The following is a 14,333-nucleotide window of genomic DNA, read 5'->3' on the forward strand; positions in this document are numbered from 1 at the left end:
GGTCCTGGTTTCTATCTCAGGGCTCCATCTAGGGGTTTTCACAGGGAGGTCCCTGAACCAGCAGCATCAGCATCACCTGGAACTTGTTAGAAATGCAGATTCCTGGGACCCACCCCAAACCTACAGATCAAACCTTCTGAGAGTGGGACTCAGCAATCTGGGGTTTAACAAGCCCCCCAGGCGATTCTGGTGAGGCACGAGATTGGGAACCAGCGCTCTGTAATCAATAATCCGCAAGTTAGAAACACGACCCAGAGTCGCCACCTAATGTTATTTTGGGGAACTACAGCCTGTCTTCACTACCCCGTTTTCATGCCAGCAGGAAGGACTCTTTCCAGGGTAACGACACAGACCACAGTCATAGACAGGAGGGCGCTTTAGAGTGTGCTTACCCACTTTTCCCACGTGCAAGGACACACGACAAAGGAGAGCTTCCCCAGTGAAAAACTTCAAATTTTCTCCCTGCTACGTTTGGGATTAAAGCCAGACTTCTTACAGTCTTCCCTCTCCTTTCACTCCCGCACTCCCTGCTAGTTTGACCTTTGTTTCTCGAACACACCAAGCATATTCTTACTTCAGGGCTTTGGTATTTGCTGTTCCCTTTGCCTAGAATGCTCCTCCCCCCAGATCTGGCTCGCTACTTCACTTCAGTCAGACATCTGTCCAAATGCCTCCTCCTCTGGGGAGTCTTCCATGACTGTAGTCACCAGGGAGCTCCGGCCCTACTTTCTGTCTATGACCCTGTCTTCTTTTTCTTCATCCCCTACATAATCACATATATTTATTTGATTTTTGTCTCTCCCCTTTATGAGACTGTGAGTTCCAGTAAGGCAGGATGTTTGTTCTGTTCACTGTTATAGCCCAGTACAAACAGTAGATATTTACTGAAAGAATGAATATACTCTGTGAGGCTGGTTTCATCACCCTCTTTCCCACAAATGAGGAGACTGAGGCTCAGGAAATTGATGCAACTCACTCAGGCTCACACAATGAGTAAGTGGCTGGGATCCAGATTCAAAGTAGGAGTTCTGGAAGCTGAGTGTGAGCTGTGTCCATGGTGGCACCTTGGTGTTCCTCAGGCTGGGGAGACTTTTCAATCTGGCCACCACGCCTCCATCTCCCAAGATCAGCAAGCAAGCGATTGTGAGTTCTAAAGGGTGTTTTTCAAAATAAAGGGACTGAGGGCAGTGGTCCAGTATTGATATCTGAAATGGGGCAGCACCACCAGAAGCGCTAGGCAATCCCCAGTGATTGAGGGGTGCCCAGGGCACAGAGCAGGAGGGGAGCAGGAGTGCAGACATCTGGCAACAGACCCCAAGTCCTACGTGGTATTCAAATGTCTCTTTGGTAATCAGCATAGGGGAAAACCCTGTTTTTAATGATCTGAGTCTGGGACCAAATTCTACTTCACAGCAAATACAATATGTGAGGGGCTTGTTTTGTTTTGTTAACTTTTAATAGGCTTTACTTTTTAGAGGAGTTTTAACGTTTACAGAAAAATTGTGCAGAAATTACACCAAGTACCCTTATTACTTCCTCTCTCCAACATGCTCAGTTTTTCCTAATATTAACACTTTGTATTAGTGTGATACATTTGTTACAATTGATAAATCAATACTGATATGTTATTTTTTTATTGAAGTATAGTCAGTTTACAATGTTGTGTTAATTTCTGGTGTACAGCATAGTGATTCAGTTATACATATATATTCCTTTTCATATTCTTTTTCATTGTAGACTATTAGAAGATATTGAATATCATTCCCTGTGCTATACAGTAGTACCTTGTTGTTTATCTATTTTATATATAGTTGTTAGTATCTGCAAATCCCAAACTCCCAATTTATCTCTTTCCCCCATTCCCTCTATAAGTTTTTTTTCTATGTCTGTGAGTCTGTTTCCATTTTGTAACTAAGTTTATATATGTCCTTTTTTTAGATTGCACATATAAGTGATATCATATGGTATTTTTCTTTGTCTTTCTGGCTTACTTAGCTTGGTATAACAATCTCCAGGTCCATCCATGTTGCTGCAAATGGTATTATTCTTTTTTATGGCTGAGTAGTACTCCATTGTATATACATACCACCACTTCTTTATCCAGTCATCTGTCGATGGACATGTAGGTTGCTTCCATGTCTTGGCTATTGTAAATAGTTCTGCTATGAACATTGGGGTGTATGTATCTTTTTGAATTAAGAGTTTCCTCCAGACATACTCCCAGGAGTGGGATTGATGGATGGTATGGTAACTCTATTTTTAATTTTTAAAGGAATCTCCAAACTCTTTTTCTTAATGGCTGCACCAAACTACATCCTTACCAACAGTGTAGGAGGGTTCCCTTTTCTCCACACCCTCTCCAGCATTTATTGTTTATTTGTGGACTTTTTAATGATGGCCATTCTGACTGGTGTGAGGTGATACCTCACTATAGTTTTGATTGCATTTCTTTAATAATTAGCAATACTGAGCATTTTTTCTCTTGTGCCTATTGACCATTTTGTATGTCCTCACCGGAGAAATGTTTATTTAGGTCTTTTGCCCATTTTTTTTGCTGATACATTATTGTTAACTGAAGTCCACAGTTTCCTTTAAAGTTCACTCTCTATGCTGTAAGGTTTTGCGGGTTTTGACAAATGCACAATGCCCTGTAACAACCATGACAGTATCATACAGGAGTATGTCACTGCCCTAAAAATACCCTGTGCGCCATCTATTCATCACTCCCTCTCCCCAAATCCTTGGCAACACACATCTTTTCATTGTCTATAATTTTGCCTTTTCCAGCATACTATTTGCTTGGTTTTCATATATAGTGGATCTACCAGGAAAGCAACTTCCATATAAGTTGGGAACAAACCAGGTTGTGTTTGGTTCAGAACTTTACCTAGGACCACTCACATTTTGGACTATTACAGCCATGAGTTGCCAGAGCCCCTGATTCAGTCCACAGATTCACAGTGATTCCATCCATAGCCGTGCCCTCCTAACTACATTTGTCCTCTAGTATCCTCAGGGGACTGGTTCCAGCACTCCCCTCAGATACCAAAATCCTCAGATACGCAAGCCTCTCATGTAAAATGGTATAATATTTGCATATAACCTACGCACATCCTCCCATATACTTTAAATCATCTCTAGATTACTAATAATATCTAATAGAATGTAAATGCTATGTAAATAGTTGCCAGTGTTTGGCAAATTCAAGTTTTGCTTTTTGGAACTTTCTGAAAAAAGTTTTTTTCACGTATTTTCAGTCTAGGGTCGGTTGAATCCTCAGGTATGGAACACACAGAGATGGGGTGAGGGTGGGGGGTTCAACTGTACTTTATGATGTTTCATATGAATTGTGCCCAAATATTTGTGTATTGATTTATTCTTAATTACTTTCATTTTATTTTCTATTACAATTAAGGTATTATTTATGTTATAAATTATGTGTGTCAGTAGGTTATGTTATTTATCAACTTCATTTTAGAAAAGAAAAGAAGCATTACAACTGTGTCAAAAGGAACACTGGGTCCCATAGAGTTTCCACATACTGTTACACTGCATGACAATCACAGCAGCAGCAAGCACTGCGGAGTGCCCACCTCTCAAAGGGCACCATGCTAGGAAGCAACTTGTACCAATGTATCATTACATCTACACAGTTCCCCTACCAGGTGCTACACAGTGTGCATTACCCCATTTTACAGAGGGGAAAATTGAGGCTCCAGTCCCTCCCCCTAGGCGGGACTGGAAATTGAATCCAAACCCACGCTCGTAACCCTCCAGCATTCAGCCTTGAATTTCCTGGGCCTCCTGGGAAGACTATGCTGAGTAAGCTGAGCATCCTCAGGCCTGAAGGCCCCAGAAGAAGATGGAGGTATATGGGGAAGCAGAGAGGTCATGAGCACAGGTTCTGGCCTGAGTTCCATTCTTGGCTGTATCACTTACTCATATGTGACCCTGGGACAGTCACTCCCACTCTCTGAGGCTCAGTGATCTCACCTATAAAAATAGGGGAATATCACCAAAGTGTGATAGGTGCTGTCCCTTTCCATGTTACCTCTGTGGAAACTATGGCTCATGGAGGGGAAGTGACCTACTCAAGGGGTGATGGGATGGCCCTCTAGTGACATACTCCATTGTCCCATAAGGTCCCCATGGTTCCTTCAAAGTCCAATACAAGACTCACAGGTCACCAGGCAAAGGTCAGAGGTCACCTGCCCTAGCCATCTATTCTCCAATTCAACCACCTACATGTGACTTCCACAGGGCAGAAGTATCTGAAAGCCCCTAACAGGCTGGGAGAGTTGAGGGGCTGTCCCTGGAAGCACTGAGCCTCAGTTTCTCTGTGCTGGACTTCACTTCCAAAAAGGATCCCAAATCACTCCATTCCTCTCCATCCCCTCTTACTGCTTCTGCCCCAGTCTATGCCACCATCACTTCTCACATGGTCTATCTCCTGCTCCCTTGCTCCCTGCTCCCCATACAGCAGCGAAGGAGACCTTTTATACATGTAAAATCAAATAAAGTCACTCCCTTGCTTAAAACTTCCATGGCTCCCTATTGTTCTTAAGCCAAATGCCTCTGCATAGTGTGAAGGACCCTGCCCACCTCCCTTGTCTCATTTCCCCCAATGTTCCCTCCACTCTCCCACCCTCCCCATATATGTTCAGGCCCCTTTGGCCTCCTCTACATGCTTTTAATACACCAGCATGCCCCTATCTTAGGACCTATGGTCAAGCTCTTCCTCCTCCTTGGTCAGCACATTCACAGCCCCCTCCTTGCCTTCACTGGGCAAACTCTTCTTCCCTCCCTCCCTCCACTAGGACAGCTTTTCCTGCTATGCACTCTCATACCCAACTCGCCCACCTCCTAGCAATAACCCCAGTTGGCGATGATAGATTTGTCGGATTATCTTCCCCTCCACTTGACTGAGGTCTACCCCGTCAGGGACACTGAGTTGTTTCCCCCATGTGCTGAGGACCTAGAATTGTCTGCCCAGAGTTGATGCTCAGGAAAATCTGCTGAATGGCAGGCTACAGGTATGAATGCCCACCCAAAGGAGAGGGTTGTTCATCTCCTCTGCTATGTGGACTAAGACATTCAAGACAACCAAAGGAGGAAAGTGGAGGTGGGGAGGAGGGAATGGAAGGCAGAGGAAATCCCAGGCTAGTTCAGTTCACTGTTCAGCAGAAGCCTACAGGTGCCAGATGCCATGCTGTGCACTGGGAACAGTGTGTACACTGGGCTAGAGGGAGAACTAGCTCTGAGCTGCACTGCCTGGGCTCAGAGCCCTACTCAATACTCACTAGCTATGCAAGTTTGGGCAAATTGCTAAATCTCTCAGAAACTTGATGTCTCCAAGTACCAAATGGGAGATGTGGGGAAGTTACTTGATTACAGAAACCCCATGTCATAATTAGGGCCTTAGGACTTAACATGCCCTTGAAACCCCAGTGGGCACAGCAGTTCTTTTTGGTTACTATTGCTGCGTCACTATCCACTCCAATATTTAGTGGCTTAAAACAGCCATTTTCCCCCTCACTATTGTGTGACTCAGGAATTTGAAAGGATCAGCTGGACAGTTCCTGCTTGGTTGCAGTCAGATGCTGGCAGGGGCTGTGCTGATCCGAGGGCTCAGTGGCAGGCTGTCAGCTGGGCGCACCAACATGTGGCCTTCCTACTACAGTAGCCCAGGGCAGTCGACTTGTCATGTTTGTTACCTGCACCCCCCAACTCAATTTCAGGCAGCCAGCTTGATGACAGTCACCTCCTATCTCTCCAGCTCACTCTCTCCAGTACCGCAGTGCCAACAACCCTTCAGCCCACTGGGACCTCTGATGCATGGAGCCTACCTCCTTTTCCCTTGTGTCCTCACTTCTCCCCTCACTGATTAAAGCCCACTGGGCATCATTATCCCCACACACTGCACACTCCTGAGATGGCCCTGCCCCTCCCTGACTAAACACCCACTGGTTGACAGTGCCTCTGTCCCTCGGTGCCTGTCTCCCTGCAGTGGACTGTGACAGGGGAGCAACACACCACCATGCGGACTGGTCTGACTTCACTCACTCGATGGCTAGTCTCAGTGAGGTCTTCAGCCCTGCCTGACAATTACACTATAGTTCCCCATAGGCCATTCATTCTCCCCAGGCAATTTCTTCCTGTCTTTGTCTCAAACCTCCATCACCTTCTCCCCTGTTCTCACTCTTAGCTGAGGACCTTCCTTCCTATTCCACAGGAAAAACTGTAGTAATCAGAGAACACTTCCACAAGTTTCCACTTCACAGCTATCCATCTACCTTCACTGGTACCCATTTATACTCTGCGTTCTCCTCTGTGACCACATGAGGACCAACTACCTGAGGTCCAAACCAGTCAGCCCTCCACTGGGTAAAGATCCCCTCCTTCTCTCTTTTCAGGGATGTCATTCTAGCCACTCTCTTCTTCCTCTTGCATCATCATTATTTGCAATCTACTGAATCATCCTCATCCACATAAAAACATGCTAGTGAGTACTAGCTGCATTAAGTAACTTCTCTTGACCCCACTTTGCTTTCCACCTACCACCCCATCCTCAGCCCTACAGCAAAACTCCTAAGAAACTTGTCCATACCCACTGCCTCCATGTCTCTCCTTCCATTACAGAAAAGGTACAAAAATAGTACAAAGAATAACCAAATATCACCCAGATTTTACCACCTTTGCTTTATCACTCTCTCTTCCCTTCTCCTCCTGAACTCTTTTACAGTAAGTTGCAGACATGCTTCCCTTTATCCCTAAAAACAAGTGTGTGTTTTCTAAAAGCAAGGACATTCTTTCACAATAACCAAAATCAGAAATTTTTACATTGATACAGAACTATTATCGGCTACAGACCTTATTTTCCACCAGTTGTTCCACTAATATCTTTTACAGTAAGTGAAAACATTTATTTTCCTGGTCCAGGATCTCACCTCACATTTAGTTCCTTTGTCTCTTCTGTCTCCTTAATCTGGAACCATTCCTTAGTCTGTCTTTGCCTTTTATCACCTCAGCAGTTTCTAGCGAAGAATACAGCCAGTCATTCTGCAGAAACAGCCTTCAGCTTGGGTTTGTCTAATGTTTCCTTGTGAGTCAGTTATGCATTTTTGGCAGAAACACCACTGAACAGCTGCTGTGTCCCCCTCAGTGTGTCGTATCAGGAGGGACACAATGTCAGTTTGCCCCATTACTGGCAATGCTCACTTTGATCATTCGATTAATGTGGTGTCTGCTGGGTTTCTCCACTGTAAAGTGACTATTTTACCCTTTGTAATTAATAAGGATCTTGTGAGGAGATACTCTAAGACTATGCAAATATCCTGTTTCTTGTCAAACTTTAATCCACTGTTACAGCATCTGTTAATGATTCTCTTCTGAAACAATTATTACTAGGGTGGTTGCCAAATGGTAAATTTCTAATTCCTCTTTCTCCACATTTTACAGGCTACAGGCTTTCTGCTGTTAAGTGCTGTCATTTCTCTTTATGCATGTACATATGTGTGTATGTTTATCTTCTCCTACTCTCTCTTACTACCACTCTAGTCAGGCTTTTGCCCCCACCATTCTACCTAAACTCTTTGTGTCACAGTGACAATGCCCTCCACTGGGCTGAATCACTTCTAGGTTCCCATCTTCCTGAGCTCTCAGAAGCCTCTGACACAGATCACCCATTCTCTCCCCATTGAAATGTTGGCCTAACTTGGTTCCCAGAACACTTACCTCACTGGCTGTTCCTTCTCAGACTCCCTTGTTGGTTCCTTGTCTGTAAATGTTGGATCCGGGGTCTCTGTCCTTGCCCTGCCCTCTTCTTTGTCAGTTCTCACTCTGTTGGAGATCTCACTCAGCCTCAGGGCTTAGCATTTCTACAATGACTCCCATATTAATCTACTTGGGCTGCCGCAACAAGATACCACAGACTTGATGGCATAAAACAGAAATTTGTTTCTTATTTCTCACAATTCCAGAGGTTGAAAGTCCAAGATCAAGGTGCCAGCAGGGTTGGTTGCTGGTGAGAACTGTCTTCCTGGTTTGCCACCTTGTTCCGATATTCTCACAGGGCCTTTCTTCTGTACACCCACAAACACACACATACAGAAAGAGAAGGGAAGAGAGGGAAAGAGAATTCAGATTTCTCTTCTTAGGATTCTCAGATTATGGCCCCATCCTTATGACCTCACTTGATCTTTCTTTCTTTCTTTCAAGGAGGTACTAGGGATTGAACCCAGGACCTCATGCATGCTGAGCACACACTCTACGACTGAGCTATACCTTCCTCACCTTGACCCCATTTAATCTTAATTACCTCCTTAAAGGCCCTATCTCCAAATACAGTCACATTCAGGGGTTAGAGTTTCAACATTCAAATTTTGGGGAGACATAATTCAGTCCATAACAACTCCCAAAATTGTATCTCCAGCCTGGGCTGGGATTTATACATGCAAGTTCTAACAAGGCATCTCCACTTGGAAGTCTGACAGGTGCCTGAAATTTAGCAAGTTCCAAATGGAACTGTTCATTCTCCCCTCTTTTTCCCTGTAAAAAGGCTGTCCTCCTGAAGCCTTCCTCATCTCAGTTAATGGCAAATTCCTTCTTTCAGCTCTTCTGGGCAAAAACCTTGGAGTCATCCTCAATTCCTTTCTTTTTCAAACACCCCATACCCAATCTGTCCTTTCGGCTTTGCTTTCAAAATAACCCCAGAGTCTAACTTTGGTTCAAACCATCACCATCTTTTGTCTGGATTGTGGCCTCTTAGCTGGTCTCCCTGCTTCAGCCCTCATTTACATTCCATTTACTCTACACCCTGAAGTTACAGAGATCCTGTAAAAATGCAAAGCAGGTCCTGTCCTCTCTGGTCAAAACCCTCCAATATGGCCCACCTCCCTCCCTCATAGCAGAGGCCAAGTCCTCACAATGATCCACAAAGGTGTGCATGCACTGGCCCCTTCACATCATGTTTCCTTGCTGACTCAGCTCAGCCACCCCTATATACTGGCTGTTCCTTAAACTCACAAAGCATGAGTCTACTTCACAGTCTTTGCCCATCATCCACTTGGAACAATCTCCTATATACACTCATCGCTCCCTACCTCACCTCTTCCAAGAGTTTCCTCAAGAATCACATTCCCAGTGAGGCTTCCATTGATTACCTATTAGAATCTACACCACAGCACTCCCTTCTCCATTCCCTGCTTTATTTTCCTCCATAGCACTCATCACCATCTGACACATCATACACCTCTCCACCAAACATGAGTTCCATGAGAACAAGGACCCCAATAATCATCGCTCACATTGACTGTACCCTTGCTATATGCCAGAATATTTTTAAGAGCTTTACTGTATCACTCATTTAATCCTAACAAGACCCTATGAGGTGGGTCTATCAGTTAACTATTACTTTAATAATGTTACATAACAAACCACCCCAGAAGTCTGTGGCTTACAAGCGGCAAATATTGATTTCTCCTTTTCCCATCTGTAGCCATTTGGGGTTTGGCTCACCCCGACTGAGCTCTGCTGGGCTTGGCTACTACATGTGTCTTTTCATTCTTCTGGACCAGCTTGTTTGATGCTGAGGATTTGGATAGACGCTACTGCTTCCCTAAACTGGCACAGAGAAAATTTCTCCCTGTCTGTTTAGCTTTCTGACATTCAAAAGAGATGGAGTTTAAGAAAAAAATACAATTTAAAATTTAATACAAGCTAAACACTAAACTACAAAATTATTCTTATTCCAGACTTTCCTACAGCAATTTTGACTGGAACTCTGTTTCAAAAGATGGGGTGCACTAATGGTAGCCCCATCCTTATGGCAGAGGTGGAAATTCCAAGGGGGCAATTGAAAACAGGAGAGGTCCCTTAAGGCCTAGGCTGAACTGGCACACTGTCACTTTCATCTACATTCCACTGGCCAAAGCAAATTGCATGGCCACATCTAGTATTGAAGGAGTTGGGAGTATCAACCAGCCCTGATGGGGGAAGAGAGGGACAGTCACTGAACAGTAATCTACTTTGCTGCAAGATATGTCACACTATATCCTCTCCCCTTTCTTTCTTCCTTTTCTTATTCTTCCTTTCTTCCTTCCTTCCTCCCTCCCCCCTCCCTCTCTCTCTCTACCCTCCTTTTCTTTCTTTCTTTGTTTCCTTTTCTCTCTTTCTTTTTTCTTAACAGATAAGGAAACTAAGGCTCAGAGAGATCAAATAACTTGTCCAAGATTATACTGCTAGTAAATGACAGAGCTGGAATCCAACCAACTTGGAGTCAAGTTTACACATGCCACGTACACAGGGCCAAGAGGTTTGGACTTTCCCTGAAGGTGATACAGTGCCACTGAAAACTCTTGAGCAAGAAAGGTACATGGTGGTTAATAAACTTTCCTCCAGTAGCAGTGAGCAGAGCACATGGGAGTGGTAGAGAGAAGGAGCCCCTTAAGGTAGTTACAAAACTTTAGGCCAGAATTGATAAAGGGCTGGGCTGAGATAGTGTCAGAAAAAGAATAAAAGAAAACACAAAGCAAAATGGTAAATGTAAAACCCAAACAGAAAAAGACAGAAGTGAGAGACAAGTTGAAGAACATTTTAAAAACTCTTTTTCCTTTGTTGACTGTTGAAATAAAACACTCATGTTTGCTGTTAAAAAAAAATCAAACAAAAAATTCACACAATGCAGACAGAAGTGTTTAAAGTTCCCTCCTCTTCTCTCTTCTGACATAAGCTCCACTAATAGTTTGTGGTAAATCCTTCCTGAACTTTATCTAAAACTATATAATATACATACATATATCCATTTTATGTGTGTTTTTAAAATGTGTTCTCATCAAACTTTTGTTTGGTCTCATGCTTTTTATCATATAATAGTATGACAAGGCCAGCTTTCCATGTCTGGAAATTAAATGATCCTCATCCTTTTTAACAGCTTTGCCACTTACTAGTCATATGACGTCGCACACACAGTTTAACCTCTCTGAGACTTGGTGTGCTTAATCTCTAAATGGGGATAAACATGTACCTGCCACACAGGGCTGATATGAGGATGAAATGAGTTAATACATGTAAGCCATCTTACATAGTGTCTGACACATACTAAGGTCTCAAAAAATATTAGCTCTCCTTGTTAATAGCTCTATGTTTAGCTGTACCATAATTTACTTAACCAATTCTGTACCTCAGTTAGTGTCAGTTAGTGCATTATGTTGTTTGCAAAGATGACCACAATGATCCCAGTCATCCCTACACACGTGATTCTTTCCAATATGACTTTGATGTTCTTTCCAACAAGAGATGGTGTCTATTTCTACTCTCCTTGAATCTGAGCTGGCCATGTGACAGACTTGGATCAATCAAATGCAGTGAAAGTGATGCTACAGCACTCCCAGGCCTAGGCCTTAAGAGGTCTTGCTGCTTTGGTTCTTTTCCTTTTGGAGGCTATCACGAGGAAGCCTGAGCTAGGCTGCCAAAGAAGCCACATGGAGAAGAACCTAGACACTCAAGCCAACTTCTAGATATATGAATGAGGCCATATAGGACCAGTGAGCGTGCCAACTTCCTAACTGACTGCAAATATGGGAGTAAGCCCAGGAAAGACCATGTACAGCAGAAGAGTGGTCCCAGCTGAGACATGTCCAAACTGCCAATCCACACAAATATAAGCAAATAATTTATTGTTGTTTTAAGTCACCTCATTTTGGGGTCATTTGTTAAGCAACAATAGAAAGCTGATATGCTTAGGTGCTTAGTGCAGTGTCTATGGCCCTGGTTGGAATACAAACTCCATCTCTTGTATGTGAACTTGGGCATGTTCTGTATTCTCCCTGAATCTGTTTCCTCATCTGTACAGTGGGATACTTTTAGTTCCTACCCCATCAGGCTGATGTGAGGATTAAATGAGATGATAAATATTCAGTGTGTGACACAGGGCAAGTACTATGAACATTTTAACTGTGGTTGTGTTATTGTTCTTTGAAGGAAGTCTAGCCTGAGAGTTGTGCTATGGGAAGGGGACAGGAAGAGTAAGTACTAAAGATAACTGAGCTGGTACCTGGAGGCTCCATAACTAGTGAACATCAGAGACTGAGAGCTTTTTGGAACCAGAGACCTATCTATACCAGGCTGGCCTGTGAGATGTCAGGGGTTAGGTCTCAGCTGTGTCCTGCAGAGTAGAAAAGGTTGTATATGAAAAAAAAAAAAGAAAAGAAAAGAAAAAAAGAAAAGATTGTATATGTGTGTCTAGGGGAGCCTTCTGAATGATGTCATGCATGGAGGCTGGAATTGGGTGGCAGAATGAAGAACTGAGGCTGTAGAAGGGGCTGCAATCATTAGGAAAAGTGTGAGGACTGAGTCTTGGGACTTTTCCCCACTCTTTTTAGATAAAATCCCAGACTCCTTACCATGGCCTGAATGCCTTGTCCACCTTTCTTACCATATTTCCTACCCTTCTTCTCCTCACTCAAAGTGCTTTAGCCACCCTGGCCTCTTTCCTCAAACTTATCAAGCTCTTTCCTGCCTCAGGACCTTTGCACTTACTGTTTTTTTCCTCAGAGGGACCTTCCTTCTGAACCACTCAAGCTAAAGTTCCCCCCTCTTTTATTCCTTTTCACAGCTCCTTATCTTTTTCCTTTATAGCACTCATTGCTACCTGAAATTGCTTTGTTATCCACTTGTTTACCTGTGCATTATTTATCAGTTTAGAAGGTGTTTTGAGGGAGAGTATAACTCAGTAATAGAGTGCCTGCTTAGTGTGTACAAGGTCCTGGGTTCAACCCCAGAACCTCCATAATAAATAAATTAACTAAATAAATAAATAAACCTAATTATCCCCACCACGCAAAAAATTAAAAAAAATTTTTTTAAAGGTGCATTTCATTAGGAACTAACTGGTATCTGTCTTGCTCATGCCACATTCCCAGCACCTAGCACACTGTGTGGCTCATGGCAAGTGATTAACAGGTGTAAACTGAATAAATGTGAATAAAGATAGTGTGAAAGGAGCCACGAGAGCTAAAAAGACATGGTCCAAAAGCTAAGGGAAGGCATCATTTCCTGGAAGAGGGCTTCACAGAAACCTTGGAATCACCTTGTCTAACCTCCTCAGTCCACAAGTGGGGAAGCCAAGACCCAAAAAGGAGGAATGACCAGCCTGAGGGCAACCAGAAAGCCATCTTTGTGGACCTCCAGCCCACTGGGGCCAATACTACAGACCTGTCTGACAGATGAGGCCCAGGAAAGGTCATGGTCACCTCCCTGAGGCCATCACTATATGTTTGCAGCTGTCACCACCCCCATCTCACAGGGAAGAAGATTGTCTCTTTGGGAGCAGAGGTGCGAGTCAGCCGACAACTGTGAAAGGAGGGCTAGAGAGGGTGGGCAGGCCCATCCCTGGGCCAGGCAGCTATTCTGAGGCAGCTCAGGGATAATAGCTGGTACCAAAATAACCCAGCCTCCTCACCCTTGTTCAAGACCTCACACCTCTGCCCCACCACAGGTGAGGCTAACACTTGAATTCCTCTCAGTAACACACACAGCAGCTCTTAGTAGGGCCTGCAGGGAATAGGGTGATCATCAGACTCAGCTCTGCCCACTGGGGGCTCACAGTCTGATGGAGGAGGCAGGCTAGGGACCAGTCACGTTGATGAGTGACGGTGCCAAGATCTGGGCGAACTAAAGGGAAGGAAGATCCCCAGTGGAAAGGATCCCTGAATTAGTTCGATGGACGTACAGAAGTTAGCCACTCCGGGAGGTGCAGTCCCATAAGTAACTGCCAATGCAAAAGGAGGGAGGCGACACAGATAAGCTCCAGGAACAGTCTGCAGTTTTAGCGAGTGGGAGCATCAGGAAATTGAAATGAGAGGGGCCGAAGAGGCCAGAAAAGGAGCGGCGAGGGGTATCCTAATTATTCAGGAACTTAGATGTCAAGAGAAGAGCTTGGGATACCTTGGGTGCACAAAGTAAAAGTCTTGGGAGATCTTTGACCAAGAGGACGTCATAGTAAGTTTTGCAAGGTATAAAGTGCCCTTTAGCTGCCTTGGGGTTGTTGCCGGGGCAAGCGGGTGTGGGGGTGGGGGCAGATCGAAGGGAGAAAAAACACTTTATCCTGGATGGGCAGCTCTAGATAGAACTCCTGCAGGAGGCAGGAATTAGGTCTCAGTCTCTAGAAGGCTAGTACTATCACTTTCTCGACTCCTGCGCCACACCACTCCCGGGTCCAAGTTTCGGTCACTTGTTCCGGAACTCGAAGTTTGAGCCAAAAAAAAAAAAAAAAAAGTACTGCTGGCACCCTAACCCTAGACGAGGGGCGCAAGCAGGAGACTTCAACTCCCAAA

The 14,333-nt window shown here is 44.3% G+C and overlaps 1 long non-coding RNA gene across 4 annotated transcripts in view; it reads right to left on the reverse strand.

Annotated features, from left to right (window-relative positions):
• Nucleotides 1-14,333, reverse strand: part of LOC116284300 (uncharacterized) — a 34,949-nt gene that overhangs the window by 20,260 nt on the left and 356 nt on the right. For 3 of the 4 annotated variants that reach the window (XR_012061452.1, XR_012061454.1, XR_012061451.1), the window contains one exon: nt 7,735-8,081. This is a non-coding gene — a long non-coding RNA (uncharacterized lncRNA). Of the gene's footprint in view, nt 1-6,947; nt 7,035-7,734; nt 8,082-14,333 lie in introns of all 4 variants that reach the window. The other variant, XR_012061453.1, reaches the window with a different exon arrangement.

This window comes from Vicugna pacos, chromosome 19, assembly GCF_048564905.1.
Source record: "Vicugna pacos chromosome 19, VicPac4, whole genome shotgun sequence".
Lineage (NCBI taxonomy): Eukaryota > Metazoa > Chordata > Mammalia > Artiodactyla > Camelidae > Vicugna > Vicugna pacos.